Genomic DNA, 16,557 nt, shown 5'->3' with positions numbered 1-16,557 from the left:
ATTTTTGTTCATGTGGTTCCACTTAATTATTATTTCATTATTTTATCCAAGACTTCCTCCTGTTTCCCGGAGAGAGGTTTATTTAGGCAGAACGTTAAAGACATCTACTTGGAACTAGCTCTATTTCTATTATACCTTGTGTCTTCAAGTTTGGTATAACTTGAGAATATCTATATTCTCTCACAATTAGGGTTCTAAAGGTTACAGAAATTGTTACAAGGAGGTCTGATAGTTTGTCCTTGAACCGGCTGCCAAACTGTGGTTGTGAGTCTCCATACTTAGATGTAACTCTAGTCCAAAACCAAAATGATGGGTCAATATGTTTTCCTTGAAGTGTTGTTGGGAGGAGCAGACATTTGAAGCTCCAAACTAGGTTTTCAGGAATGAAGGGAAAAGGAAGAGAGTCATCAGTCATTTCTAAACCTAGTTGACTTCCAGTAGGATTTGCATCTCCAGAAATGTTCTACCTATACTTTGGTTTGCAAGCTATTTATTTCTCTCTAGCTTAGACTGTCTGTCGCCTGAAACTTGATAGGGGCCTAACACCCCTCAGAAAATGTTTCTCTTCTCAGGACCGTGAAAACTCCTGGCCGTTTATTTACCTGCTTTGGAGAGTGCAGCACTCTGGTACCACTGCTACTTCTGTCCTGACTGTTTCTTGCCCTCTTGCTCAATCTCTTTTCTAACTTGCCCACATCCCTCTTTACTTTCAACTTTTCACATCCGAGTGGCAGATGGTAAGCATTTTTATATGCTAGCATAGCTTGGCTGCTACTGTTTATTTGCAATGAGCCTGGTACAAGGGTAAGTCAGGAAGCATTGCTTCTAGGGTTTCAGGTCATACCTGTATGGGCTCATTAAAACAAATGTGTTGAAATATATGTCTGTGATAGATGGATGACTACAGACAAATGAATTCAGTAATTCATTGATCTTGCAGGGTGCTTTGAAAAAAACAAACAAACTCAAAAGTCTAATCAGCAATGGCTCCTAAGGGGATCTGCCAGATCACTTACATTCAAAGTATAGAAACTGTATCAGAAGTTTACAGTAACTATTTTTCTTTTTTTTTTTTTTGAGATCCCCAAGGGGTAATCTTAACAGGTTTTCTCAAAGGATACAGGATGATCTTTGGGTTTTATTATGAAGAAATTATAGGGCAACTGAATACTGTGCTGGTGCAAAAAAAGCCAGGAAGTGGCGAGGATTTATTTTTTCCCCATTAGGAAAATTTCCCTGCCCCTCCCCACAATCATTCCTTGAGAGTTTCACTGGGAAACCTCCCCCATCCAGCCTATAATCCTGAGCTTGCTCCTTCATACTACTTTTTGTTCCCCAAACTCAGCATATAAAGGGACACCACCTAATCCCTGAAAGCTGCTGTTTTGACAAAGTGCAAATTCAGGAACGCAGACTTCTTCAGGAGAGATGAACACCTGCCTTTAGAAGTATGTGGACCCAACGGAGGAGGAGATGTTAAGAAACAGTAGCTTAGTAATTAGATTTTTACGCAAGAAAGGTTTTTTTTTTTTAGCAATGCTTTTAGACTTACCCTTATATGCTTAAGCCACTGGACCATCAGAGCACCTTAACATTTTATAGTCTATGATTCATTAGAGAACCCCCTCCACCATATTTTATGTCAGGCATGCAAACATGTAGATCCATGAATTTTTAAAAATCATTTTACTGGGGACCTGTACAACTCATCACAATCCATACATACATCCATTGTGTCAAACACATTTGTGCAATTGTTGTCAACATCATTCTCAAAACATTTGCTTTCTACTTGAGCCCTTGGTATCAGCTCTTCATTTGTACCCCTCCCTCCCTGCTCCCCACTCCCTCATGAACCCTTGATAATTTATAAATTATTATTATTTTGTCATATCTTACACTGTCTGATGTCTCTCTTCACCCACTTTTCTGTTGTTCATCCCCCAAGGAGGAGGTTATATGTGCATCCTTATAATCGCAAGTAATCACACCAGCTTTAAAAAAAAACTTTTATATGATAAATGTAAGTTTTTGAAAATGTGGCATCAGGGACCCATGACTTTATACTACAGTATTTTCCCATGTGACTCGCATTTACATCTACTCCACACTGATTATAGATTTAATAAATACAACTATGTTTCCTCATGCAGCTATACTGTAATTTATTGAGCAGATCCCACAAGGCAGGATCCCGAGGCAAGTTCTCGTTTCCCCTTCTACTCCCCAGTCTCACTTCTTTCTTCTATTAATAGAAGGCACTTCCTCATCTCTGTATGAGAGCCTGGATTAAAAAATATATATTTCCTTAGGAATCATTCCAAGGAGCAGGACTTCTGAGCAAACGAATATGAACATAAATTATTTCATGGACTTAGCTTTTTAATGGATGCCAGCTGTCTAACTTTCAACAGGTCCTTGAACTTCTTCTGTTCAGATTTAAAATATACTTTATTACTTTGAATGATCACATTGCTACCTCAGGGTTGGCTTAATTTTCCCTTTTTATATTATGAAGAAGCAAGAGAGTTTCTATGTTGCGTTTACTCTTTATATTTTCTTTTGTATGAATTCTGTTTATAGTATAAGGTGTTTTTCTCTTCTCCCACCCTCCTGAGAATCTAAAAGCAAATTCTACTCAGAGGTAAGGAATTTAAAATTTTTTACATTAAAATAATGAGTTTTTACTACAACGTAGGTTGAAGTTCCCAACCAATCCAAGGCCTTGATCAAAGTTAAATGTTGCCGAGGAAGGCTGCGAGGGCGGGGGCGGGGTGGGGTGGGGGGAGGTGTCTTATTGTTGTCTTGTTATACAGCTAAATTTTACTCACTCTCTCATCTTAAATAGTGAATAGAAGGCTTTTATATATTGCCACCATGAAATTAAATGATTCATTTAAAGAATAGACATTGTGAATAAACATCATTCATTTTCTGCTATGTACACACAGGTATTGTTAGGTACTGGGAAAACAATGGTAAATTGACTCAGATCTTGCCTTTGGGAATCTGGCCGGGGGCAGTGGGGAGTGGGGTGGAAGAGAGAATATTAGGTAATTGTAACAGATGTGCTATGGCAGGAAAAGGACAATCAGGAGACACTCATTAAGAAGCCTCTGAGAACCAAAGGCAGCCACAGTGTTCAGGGGAGGCACAGAGAGGAGACATCTCTATTGACTTGGGAGTTATATCTGGCTTTCCAGAAGACCGTGTACTTAGGCTGAGAGGTTGAACAGGAGTGAACTGCTTTACTTAGGTTGTATGCTTCCCCGCTGTCTAGTGTATGGGATTTGTTGTCATTGTTTTTGCTTCTTTTTTCTGCCTTTGTTGGTTAACACTAACAGGTAGTTTTTTGTTTTTCTTCAGAAGGGACCCTTAAGCATCATGGGAAAAGGATCCGGTCCCGTGGGGAAAAGCCGGGCAGAAGCCAAGAAGGCCAAACTCCTCTACCAGGAGGTTTGCTTAGCGGCTCAACGCCTTGACCTCTTCCTTGGAAATGGCAATGCCCACAAAGAAGTTTTCAAGCCCCACGTTCTCGCCCTCAGGGACTTGGTTCAGCAAGTTTGCATTAAACTCATGTTCCTGCACCCAGTGGATTATGGGAGGAAGGCCGAAGAACTGTTATGGAGGAAGATGTACTCTGATGTTGTTATGCTGTTAATGAAGACCAACAGAAAACACAGGGACACTTTCAAGCAGTGGGAAGGCCCACTGAGAGCGCATCTGGTGGGTGGCCTCAAGTTCTATGAGCATCTCTTCCTGTTTCTTCAGCAACACTATGAGCTGAGGCTGCAGAGCTACATAGATTGGCCCCATTGTGCAACCCACTTGATTGGCTGCGAGAAAGTGGGGCCCACATCAGAAGAAGAGGCAGCCTGGGCCCAAATGGCCTGCCATCGCTGCCTGCTCTACCTGGGGGACTTGTTCCGCTATCAGAATGAATTCCTCGCCCTGGCCACGAAGGACTTGGCTGAGAGATGTTATTATCGAGCCCTGTCAGTGGCCCCACACATGGGCATGCCCTTCAACCAGTTGGGCGCTCTCACAGGGAGCAAGTACTATGACGTTGAAGCCACGTACTTCTACCAGCGCTGCCTCCACTCGGAAGTGCCTTTCAAAGGGGCAGCTTGGAACCTTAGACAGCTGTATGATCAGGCTGGAAAAAGGTACAGTCGCCTGAAAAGGTATCAGCGCGAGAAGCTATCTCCTACACAGAGGCAGTGTTGGGACAACAGAAGGCTACTGGTTAGCTTCCTCTACCTTCAGAGCCTCTTGCAGCCTCAGAGGAAATCCAAAACCACCCGACTGATAGCTCTGTGCCACCTGGTCCTGGAAGACTTTCGTCTCTGCCTTTCCTATCGGCCGTGCCCCCCTGACCAGAGTCAGGCATCCGCGGAGGGAAAGCCTCCACGAGGTTACTTGTTTCTCCCGGACCTTCTCATCTTCCACATGGTGATTCTTTGCCTCATGAGTGTCCACAGCTTGAGGAAAGCAGGCTCCAGGCAGCACAGCCCAGCGGTCATCTTTACCTTGACCCTTTTTTCTCATCTGATTCGCCATGTAAACACTCGAATCCAGGCTGAGTTTCAGAAAGGGAAGCTGACTCCCGAGGTGCTGACCCCCAGGGAGGGCGGCCAGAAGACCGAGACTGCGGAGGAGCAACAAGACATTCCAGCCCCCTGTCCTGGGCCCCACCCCGGCAAAGCCCAGAAAAGCTACAGGACAGCTTATGTTTCTGGTGACGATTACAACTCGGGAGCCACTTTCCATTCCTGCGGTGACTCTGATGAAACAGATGAAGAGGGGCACCTGTCCTCAAGTTCACAGGGCCATTCAGAAAGCCGGAGTGAAACGTCTTACTCAGATACCACTGACGAAGAAGCAAACGACTCCCCGAATCCTGCAGCACAGCAGGACAGTGGGGCAACATCCAACTCTAAAGTTGCTCAGCCCAGAGAAAAGTTGATGGCAGTCAACCCCCCGCGTAATCTAGATTTATTGAGAACAACTCTTTCTGCCAACCTGCCAACCCCACTGAGCCAAACACACCCAGCGAAACCTGGTTCTCGCTTGGCCCCTGCCTGCACCCCCAGGACTCCGATGCCACAGTCTGAGCTGAATCCTGCTTCCAACACTACTTCTGGCCCCGAGGACGACAGGACATGCTCTCCCAAGACAGAGCTGCCCACTGATTCCAACTTGGAACAGAACACTTCCACCCAACAGTCTTGCAATCACCTTCAGACTGTTGAGAAGAAACTGAAGATTCTCTCTGCGGAAGGGCTTCTGCCCACCGTCAAGGTGATTGTGAGCTGGCTGCGTGCCAACCATGGCCTCCTCACTTCCTATTGGCAGAACCGGCTTAGCCTGTGGGACCATCTGTCAGTGCTGCTGAACCTGCTGCCCTCAGTGGTAGACCTGCAGGACCCAGGCCTTGGCCTATCCCACCAGCTGCAAGACCTGCTGCAGAGCTGTAAGGGCGCCCGCCCTCCCAGGTTCCTGTATCTCCCTGAGGACATCGCTTTGTGCCAGCACAGCCCACTGAAGGCTTCCCAGGACAGGGTGTGCTTGGATCAAGACCCCCCTGCCCTCAGCCCCCAGGATGAAGCTGCTGTACGCATCTGTTTCCTCAGAAGCTTTGGCCACTTTGCCACGCAACTCCCCGGAAGGCCCCTGAGGTTCAACTCTAAGTTGGGTGTCTTTGTCAGTGGTGGGTGTGAAGGATCAGCAAACCCTTCCGGGCAATTTCCTGAGAGAACTTCAAGGATCAGATTTTCAAAAAACCTAGTTCAGCTCTGGCTTCACCATGAAGTAGTGCAGCTGGAGAAGACTCTAAGGGGCCTCCAGGCTCAGCCAACTCTGACCCCTTACCTGTTCCCTGACCCCCGAGCCCTCTGTGAGCATCTTCCCATCATCCAGCAACTTGCCACCAGTGGTAAGTTTTTCCTCATCATCCCCAAGATTGTGGTTGACATCCTGTACCTCCTCATAATGGAAGACTATAGGGCATGGGCAGCCATCATTTTCCTAGAGGGTGAGCTGAGAAGAGGCAACCATTACATTCTGTGCCAGTGCTTTGTATCTAAGACGTTTGTGAGGCCCAGGATGACCAGGCCAGACTCTGATGCCTGGGATCTTTACAACATCCTTGACTTCTGCAAGAGTGTGCTGAGGTCCTCTAGGCCAGGCCCGCTGGATCCCAGCAGCATGGTCACCATCATCACAGGCATCTGTCTGGATAACCCTAGGAATTTCTCATACCCCCTGCAGTTAGCACTGGGGTCAGCCACGGAAGCTGGTGTGGAAATAAAGAATATCCGGCGCTTCTATAGAGAGTGGAAGGCAATCAGCTGACATTATTGCTTCTCTCTGCTTCTCCTCCTTCATCACTTAGGGGCGGGGCTCCATTTGCTCATCCTTCCGGTCCGCACGGATGTTGAAAGTCGATGTTGAGTACAATGCCTACCTGTATCTATCCCTGGGTAATGTTTCAGTGTGCCTGTGTCCCCCGGCCTTCGTGTTTCCTGCTTTGTCATCTCGGCTGGATACTGTGTTCTCTCGTTGGCAAATTTCATGATTAAGCAAATTCAGTGTTTAAGATTCTTATGGAGAAGCCGCACATTCAGGAGGCACTCGCAAGTCCAGATCCAATTCACTTAGCTCTGTTTTGTGACCTGAATCTGTTCATTTTAATGCTGTTTTATTGTGATGGGACCACGTCTCTAACCTAAGGCCTCGACCTCTGGTGCAAACTCAATAAATATAAAAGTAAAATGGACGATTGTGGTGAAGGATTTTACTGCTGTCTGGTCATTTTCTGTGTTTGTTGCAAGTTTCTCCTGCTGACGCGGACGTGAGCAGCTCAGATCCCTTTGGGATGGCGTGGGAGCAGGTGCTCCAGGGATTGGCAGATTTGGTTCTGTTCTTGATCACCTGGAAACAGGGATGCTATTGACACATCATTTTCTTCTTCCACAGCTGTTCAAATTCTTCGAGTTTGGCTATCGTGAAATTCTGTTTCTTGATTTTCCTCTTGACCTTGTGGGACCTTTTCCCAGTCACACCTTTGGAGTACATTCTAGGCGATTTCTGTTCTCCTACAAGGACATCGTGTGTTCGCCATGTTAATTCCGGTCATAAGTTAAAAGTCACAATTGTCCTTCCACTGGGAATTCCTGAAGAGGCTTCACATCAGGCTCTCTACCCACCACATCCCGAATGTCCTTTCCTGAAAATGCATCACAATTCAGGGCCAAGCTTAATATGTTTTAGTACCTCACATTTTTGGGTCTATCTGAGTCTTTAGCTTTGGGGACTCATCCCTCAGTAACTCAACCTTAGATATGATTGTCCACCTCGCATATCCTTCATTCCACAGAATTATGCTGAGAAACCACCGCTACTGGCTTCTCAGCATAATTTTCAGTGACTTTAAACTGACCGCGTGTCTCAATATTCCCTAATATGTTCTCCTTCACGATGCCTTTATTTTAAGGTGCACTATGGGTAGTTTATAACCTTTATTGAAAAAGTTTCAACTACATGCTTATAAATATTCAAAAGAGAGAACAAACCTAAAGCCCCCGCACCTAGCATTATCACTTTGGGTGCTTTGAGTTTTTTACAACCAGTTATACTTCCTCTGTGTAAATGTTTCTCCTGCTGGTAATTATATTTGATAAATACCATTTCAGCTTATTTATTACATGATCTTCTTTGTGTCTAAGTAATTTTTTACTTAAACAGTAATTATTTACTAAGACATCTGCCTTTTCAAGTATTTTTAGTATCAAATTATTAATGATTATGTTATAAGAATATTTGTATCTCTTAACATTAATTCCTTAGGATAGATGACCAGAAGTCAAAATTATTGAGTTGAAATATTATTTATCTGTATATCAAAAAGTTCATGGAAAAATTCTACCATCATTTGATTCAATTTTTCCAGCAACTGTTTTGAAGCCCCCTTGTGTGTGTGCGTGTGTCTAACATGTGTGTGCATATATTTATTTTTAAGGTGTTTGAAAGAGTGAAACATTGCAAACTGGCTTGTTAAGAAAGGCATTTATTCTCAAGAAGGAAATGAGCACGCTGTATAGTTCTATAACCCATACAGCTAACCAAATGTACTCTTAGATTATTGTCATAGATATTTTTGAAAGATGAGTTTTTCTTGCCAAGTAATGGAAAATCATCGTTGTGTTAATGACAAGAGAAGGCCTGTCACTGGTGGCCACATTATGAATTTAATTGGAATGTGTCCCTTTTCATTTTAAATTTGAGTTTTGTGTTTCTGAGATCAAACTCTACAGCACCATTGATACCCTATGAGAATGCCAATCGAATTGTGCCCCATATACAATGACCTGTATTGAGGAGCTGTTTGCCACCTGGTATTACGTCATTTCCTTGCTCATTGCCACATAGAGTGTCATGTTTTGGGAGGGAACGGGTAAAAACCGAGAGCCAAAAGTTTCAAACATGAAGTGAAGCAGAAGACTAAGAGAAATTATTTTAAAAAATAAAAATAGAATTGCTTTTCTAGTGGCAGAGATTTCACCTATTGAAAAAGCAAACTTGGATCAGCCATTAAAACTCGTGTTTCGTAGGTTCCAGAAGTAGAGGAAGGTGTCACGGGGTAGTGGTTGAGCGCTCAGCTGCTAACCCGAAACTGACAGTTCAAACTCATCAGCCAGAGCCACTCTGCTCTAGAACCACATGGTAGTCGTAGTTCAACCACCATAAAACCACCGCTCTCCTGGAGACTATACCATTGGATGGATATAGCACTTTTTCTTTCCTATTCATCTATTGCTGAGTGTTAGGTTGGATGCCCTGGAGAAGCAAAACCAATGATGCTGGCATGTGTTTGTATATTGAAAGAGATTTATATCAAGAACTGGCCTACACTGCTGCAGAAATAGGTAAGTCCAGTCGTGTTTAAATCAGGCTTCTCCTGACTCCTGGAAGCCGGAGAGCAGCGGCATGACAAAGCAGAGACAGCGGAGGGTACCAGCTGGTGGGGTCTGCTGAATGAATCCACCACTGGTGGTCCGCTGACAGCTCCTAGGATTAGCAGGAGACACAGCAGAAGTTTGGGGAACCAGAGACAAGATGCCGTCTCAGCAGAAGGTGAAGCCAAAGAGAATTTGATTCTTTCTGCTTAACCTCTATCTTTCACATGCAAAAAGTTTATAACACCCACGACATCATCAGGCTGTGATCCAATTGATAGGTTGGGCTCTGACTTTGCCCTCACCTAGGAGTGTCTACTTAACATAATCACACTGGGCATTACGTTGTTGCTACTCTTGTAGTGAAGAAACCAAACCAAACACTCAATTCTTAAGATGAGATTCCGAGAATTTATTCAGGAAAAGAAAATGAAAGGGAAAGTACATCCGGGTGTAGAAAGGAAACAACCCACTGTGAAAAATGATGATACCAACTAAAATCTCCTAAAAAACTGATATAGTCTAGGGAAAGAAGAAATTATAATACTCTTCAAACTTCATTGGCTACTCTTCCAACTTCCAGTTGAAGTCACTCAGAGGGTGTGGTAGAGGTGGGCAGGGACCTTCTGTTGAATGATTGCTCCATCCTCACAATTGTTATGTTTGAGCCCAGTGTTGAAGCCTCAAGAATCGTGATAGATTCTGTATGGGCAAAATATTGACTGATGTAGGAAGCATCAGAAGAAGATGGAAGGAATCCACAGAATCACTGAACCCAAAGGAACTCGTCAACACTCCACCCTTGCAGGAGGTGGTATATGGGAAAGAATCAACGGCGCTGAAGAAAGAAGTTCAAATTATGTTAGCCAAAAACAAGGTTCCAGGAATTCAGAGAATACCCATGGGAAGGTTTTGCAAAGCTGAAAAGGCACTGGAAGCACTCACTCATCTATGCTAGGAAACTTGGAAGACTGACTGGAAGAGATCCATATATGTGCTCATTCCAAAGAAATATGACCCAACATAATGCCCAAACTATACAAGGATCTCATTGATCTTGCACACAAGTAAAATGTTGCAACAAAGGTAGCAAAGTCCACTGACAGAGAACTGCCAGTAGTTGAGGTCAGATTCAGAAGAGGACGTGAACAAGGAACATCATTACTGATGTCACATGGATCTTGGCTCAAAGTAGGGAATACCAGAACGATGTTTACTTGTGTTCCGTTGACTATGCAAAGACAACAAACTGTGGACAACCTTGAGAAGTATGGGAATTCCAGAACACTTCATCGTGCTCATAAGGAACTTGTGCATGGAGCAAGAGGCAATTGTGTGCACAGAACAAGGGAATATTGTGTAGCTCAAATAAGGAAATGTGTGTGTCAGGGTTGTCTCCTTTTACCATACTTTCCCAGTCTATATGCCGAGGAAATCACCAGAGAAGAGAGATTGTGTGGAGAGTGCAGCATGAGATTAGCGGGAGGATTATTAACAACCTGCAGTGATTGGTATGCAGATGACACAACCTTGCTTACTAGAAGTGAGGAGCAATTGAAGCACTTGCTGATGATGATCAAAGAGTGAGGCCTTCAATATGGATTACAACTCAACCTAAGGAAGACCAAAATGCTCACCACTGGACCAATAGGTAACATCATGGTAAATGGAGAAAAGACAGAAGTTGTCAAGGATTTTGTCTTACTTGATTCCTCAGTCAGTGCCCATAGAAGCAGCAGTCAAGAGGGCAAAAGACATACTGCATTTGGACAATTTGCTGCCAAGACCTCTTTAGAGTATTGAAGGCAAGGATATTATTCTGAGGACTAAGGTTCTCTTGACCAAGCCATAGGATTCTCCACTGCTTCACGTGCATGTGAAAGTCGGGCATTGAATAAGGAAGACCGTAGAAGAATAGATGCATTTGAACCGTGGTGCTGGAGAAGAACATTGACAGTACCATGGACTGCTAAAAGGACAAACTGATCAGTATGGGAAGAAGTAAGGCCAGCGGGCTCATTAGGGGAAAGGATGGCTCATCTGACATACTTTGGACATCTTGTCAAGAGAGACCAGTCCCTGGAGCAGGGCATCAGTCTTGGTACAGTGGAGGAGTGGCGAAAAGGAGGAAGACCCTGGACAAGATGGTTTGACACAGTGGCTGCATCAACGGGCTCGGGCACAGGGAAAATTGTGCGGATGGCACTGCGATGAGCAGTGTTTCCTTCTGTTGTGCGTAGGGTTGCTATGGGCTGGGGCAAACTTATAACAACAACAACAACAAGTCAGATGAAACATCTTGGTAGCGTCATGGTCAAGTGGCTGCTAAGGTGAGCTATTCAAACTCACAGGTTGTTCCTCTGCAGGAGGAAAGACATGGCGATCAAAAATTCAGCCGAAGGAACCCGACTCAGCAGTTTCAGGTTTGCCGTGAGCACAATCAGCAGTACATGAACACAATGGCACATGCAAAATCACTTCTACCTCAACTATTTTTCCCTTGTAGCCTTTATCATGATAAATTGAGTTTTGTTGACTGAGATAGGAACACTGGTATTCTCTACTTCTAACTCTCTCAACTAAAACAATTTTATGTTTTTAGAAAACATACTCATCTATCCAACCATCCAGTTATTGAGTTCTTATTAGTTTCAGGTGTTAATCTGCATCTGTAGCTACATTGAAGTGCAGCAAAAAGCTTGCCCTTGAAGAACCACAGCTCTAAAGCAGAAATTAGAACCTAATCAAACACATTACAACCATCGGGGTATGAACATGTCAGGGCTGGCAAGGGCATGGCAAAGATGTTATGTAGAGAATTCACAAAGGAAAATATACATAAAAATATTTATATACAAAAGTATCTCTGAATATATGGTTTCTATCTTTGTCACTACGGAAACCTAAGTCCCTCTGTAGCACTAGTTGGAAAATTACTGTATCTTTAATCTTACTGTCTGCATTTTTCCCACCTCTACTTTGTGCTCTTCCATACTTGATCATGTCTCTCTCTTGGTTAAAACCCAAAGACTCCTGATAGAATATGACAGCAATGACCGTGAGAGCACAGTCCAAATTCCTTAGCTCATCACAAAGGCTCTGGATATGTTTGGTCACTATTGATTGTTTTCAGCTTCATGTCATCATTTTCTTTTCCTCAAATGTATACTCCATTCTCAACTCACACCAAATCTGGATATTCTTGGAACTTCCCCATATTTTTTATGTCTCAAACCATTTTATTAGGAGCTAATCCAGACATTGTACCAAATTCCATAGTTCAACCACATCAAGCAGTATTATCCAAATGCTACCAAAATGTCAAAGCTTTTTTTTTTTAACAAACCACGCTGCTTTATTGAGCTTGCTGAGAGATGGAGATACATGCACAAATGGCTGTGGTTTCCGTAGTGACAAATATGGAAACCATATATTCAGAGATACTTTTGTATATAAATATTTTTATGTAAATTTTCTTATGTGAATTCTCTATATAACATTTTTGTCATGCCCTTTCCAGCCCTGACATGTTCATACCCCGATGGTTGTAATGTGTTTGATTAGGTTCTAATTTCTACTTCAGAGCTGTGGTTCTTCAAGGGCAGGCTTTTTGCTGCACTTCGATGTAGCTACAGATGCATGGTGCAATGGCTAGTGGCCTTCCTGGCCCATCTTCTGTGACAGGCTTGGAAACTCTCATCACTGTGCCCGTGGCGAGAAGAATGATGAAGATGAGGATTCCCAGGAGGCCGAGGACCGTAGAGAAGATGTTCAAGTACTTGGCAGTGGACGCATGGCTCTGGGCCCCAATCATGTTGCCCACCATCTTCTGGTCCCTAGACTTCACGGAGTAGACATAGGCCATGACGCCCAGGCAGCAGCAGTTGAGGAAGAGCATGTTGAAGAGGGACCAGACGACGTGGTCAGGCATGTGGGGTTCACTCGGGATGTTGATCAAGGTGGACTGCATGGGGGTGGCCTGGTATGGGGTCCGCAGCCCCCCCATCTTGAGCTCCTCTTGAGCCATCTCCTGGGTGTGAGGACAAAGAGACCTACAGAATGGGAAAGGCCTGGAAGTTCCTGGAGCAGAGTTCCTTATCTGTCAAAACTTTTAAACTCAATCTTTCCTTTGTCTAGAATGCCCTTTCCCAATTTATCTGGCAAGTTTTTATTTGTTTTTCTGACTTAACCCAAATGTGTCTTGTGTTAGTATTTTTTCATCTCTGTGCTTTATCATGCACTATTATAATTCATATACTATACAGAAATGCTTGGCTTTTTCTCTTATTAAATTATGAGTTCTCATTAATATGGAGCTCATAATTTAAATAAGGACTCAGTTATTAATTTTATATCACCCCCTCTCTTATGTTTATCACCAAACCTAGCACATGTTATATATTAATATGTTTGGTGATCAACAATGCACATTTTTCTAAATTAGTTCCCCAACATTCATAAAAGTTACTATTGGATATTAAAAAGCTCAACTGTGTGTAGATTCATGCCTGCTAATTTGAAATTGTTTCTTGTTTATGAGGTTAAAACGCTACTCAAATTTGGAAGATGAGTTCAGGCTCTTGGTTTGACCATGAACTCTTGCTCAAGGTAGTTCATTGCTCTGGGGATTTGGCTTCCTCAGATATCAATGCACTTTATAGCAGTAAGAGAATGAAACAATATAAAACCTTAGTAGATGAATGCCTGTCACAAACATCCTGATACTTGCAAAGCAAACCCTTGCATAGTGATAGGTAGATTTATTGTGCCAACCTGGCCAGTATAGAACATGTGGGATTAATAAGGTCGCAATTTGATTGGAGTGCAAAAAGATAAATGGCTTGGTGAGCCCCACCTCTCTCTCTTGCTCTCTGGTGATCAGACCAGTGTGTGCTGCTGTCTTTGCCTCAACTTGTCAGCTAAACTGCCTGTGGGATACCCAACCCATGGATCATGTTGCTAGAGCTTGAGGTTCCTTTGAGACCTGCTTTGCCACGCTGCTGGTGTCTACATCGTTTGAGCTTGGGACTGTCTGATCCTGTCATCTAGCTAACTGTTAGTGACTTGCTCTGCTGTTTGCTGCCTCTGGCCGGATAGCCTGCATTTCCCTAAAGAAGACTCAGCTGTCTGCTTCCTTGACCTTGGACCGAGCAGCCCTGGTGAGTTGAAGGACTTTTAGTATATTAACATTGTCATGGAAGTGAGTTAAACTGAGCCCTCTGTACTGCTGTGTGGATTAATTAGCTATTTATATCCCTTTGTGCACCATCTGTCTTTCTTTCTATGTATCTACCTAAAATAATAAGTGTCCTGGTTTTATTTCTTTAGAGAACCCTGTCTAACACAATCAGGACTGGGAGTGGTTCTAGAGAAACAGGATTATAAATATGGGCTTCTCAAATTGGCTCTCCAGCCTGATTAGGCTTAACAGCACTGATGATACTATACCTACCCCCAAAGGCATGGGTAAACCCGCCACTCTTACTAGAGTGGGGAGTGTTAATCATGGTGTGAAGTCGCAAAGCTAATATTCACAGTATCACCACCAACAGATGAAGTGCTGGTGAGAGGAGAGGCTCTGGGTGATGGTGTGTTCGACATTTTCCTGCAGTTTTGTCAGGATAAGACATCCAGGGAAGCTGGTTGGCTGGTCCTTCTTACAATAGAAAATGTGATCAAGGAAAGGGATAATCTCAGAACCTCAAAAGCACATCTCAAGTGTCAAATAACAGTCCTAAAAGCTTCTGAATGCTACAGAGGAGAGTCTTCTCGAGTAAATGCTGAAAACCAAATCCAGATCCCATCATACCAGTAGCCCACCTACAGCGTCAGCTGAATTGCAGGTCAAAACAGTGTCTGATATTAAAGCAAGGGCATTAATTGGGAATAATTGGGGCCCTGAACCATGGGATGAGAACATGTAGGCTGATGATCCGAAGAGGAGGATATTGAGCCCCTAGAGTCGATTGAGCCACCCCAATTAATCCCCACCTGAGGGGATTAATCCACTATCAGTAAAAACAACTCACACCTGAGCAGATTAGCCAACCTGCTCAAGCTGACCTGCCAGGTAGGGCTGCATCTGTAGCATTGCCTGGGAGAGATGCCTTACAAGATATTGCTGAGAGCACCCAGGAAACACCTCCACCACCCATTATTTCCTCTACACCTGTAAATAGAATTAAGTCTCAGACAGTTCCTAAAGGTGAGGTTCTGATGATGACTCAGGAAGAAGTGTGCAATAATCATAAAGACGTGCTCGAGCTTTCTGATACGTACTAGCAGAAGCCTGGGGAACGTCCCTGGCAAAGGTCACTAAGGGTGTGGGATACTGGTGCAAGGAATGTACCATTAGACCAGTCTGAGTTCCTTGATATGGGGCCCCTAAACTCAGATACTTCCTTCGATGTCTCAGCAAGAGAGGTTAAGGGAGGATTCAATTACTTATTTGGTTGGTTCACTGACATGGGCTGCCAGATGGCCTAGATTAGACCAACTTGAGGTACCTGACCTACCTTGGTACAGTGTAGAAGGTATCTAAAAGCTTAGGGAAATTGGTATGTTGGAATGGATCTATCAGAATAATCCCACAGACCCAAAAAGGGAGTGCCCGAGGACATATTTTTCACCAAACCCTAAGGCACAAGTTTGTGAAGTGGCCCCAGCATCTCTAAAGACTCCTGGGATTGCTACTTTATGTGCGCCAGGATTAACAGTGGAAACTGCCCTAAGCGAACTCCCACATATACCTACACTGGGGCTGATTGGGCCCCAAGGTGGTAGAGGGCCTGTGTCAGCACTGAATCAACAGGTGGCACACACTGGTCTTATCACCAGAGAGCAAGAGAGAGAGAGGTGGGGCTAACCGAACCATTTATCTTTTTGCCCTCCAATCAAACCGGGACCTTATTAATCCCACATGTTCTATACTGGCCAGGTTGGCACAATAAATCTACCTATCATTATTCAAGGGTTTGCTTTGCAAGTATCAGGGATGTTTGTGACAGGCATTCCTCTACTAAGGTTTTATATTGTTTCATTCTCTTACTGGTATAAAGTGCATTGATATCTGAGGAAGCCAAATCCCCAGAGCAATGAACTACCTTGAGCAAGAGTTCATAGTCAAACCAAGAGCCTGACTAATGGACAGCCGGTTTCCATAGCAACCAAAGCAACCTGTCTCCGTATATGTTGCCAGGAGAGATCAGTCCCTGGAGAAGGACATCATGTTTGGTGAAGTTGAAGGGCAGTGACCAAGAGGAAGTCCCTCAAGGAGACAGAGTGATACAATGGTCACAACAGTGGACTCAAGCCTAGGACACTTTTGGAAAGGTACAGGACTGCGCAGTGCTTTGTTCTATTGTGCACAGGGTCACTCTGGGTCGGAACCGCCTCAGTGGCACCTACAATAATAGAGTGCTGGAGTCCCGCCTCTGGAACCAGCCATTCCTGCCTCAGTCACTTTCACATGCGAAGGTATTGAGGGAGTGAATTTGTTTTTCTTCCTTGATATCCTCACAGAGTCATAAAGAAGATCAAATGAGCCAATATGTGTAGAAACATTTGCCATGTGTCAGGCCCACAGTGACACACACGCTGC

General features: G+C 43.9%; 2 pseudogenes; one reads left to right on the top strand and one right to left on the bottom strand.

Moving 5' to 3' along the window:
• Positions 1-3,384: 3,384 nt before the first annotated feature.
• On the top strand, positions 3,385-6,354 carry LOC142448609 (nonsense-mediated mRNA decay factor SMG5 pseudogene; annotated as a pseudogene).
• A 6,198-nt stretch (positions 6,355-12,552) lies between these two features.
• LOC142448608 (interferon-induced transmembrane protein 1 pseudogene) lies at positions 12,553-12,984 on the bottom strand (annotated as a pseudogene).
• Between the last annotated feature and the right edge of the window lie 3,573 nt (positions 12,985-16,557).

Source organism: Tenrec ecaudatus, chromosome 5 (assembly GCF_050624435.1).
Source record: "Tenrec ecaudatus isolate mTenEca1 chromosome 5, mTenEca1.hap1, whole genome shotgun sequence".
Classification (NCBI taxonomy): Eukaryota; Metazoa; Chordata; class Mammalia; order Afrosoricida; family Tenrecidae; genus Tenrec; species Tenrec ecaudatus.
This window is presented reverse-complemented; position numbering and strand designations above follow the sequence as displayed.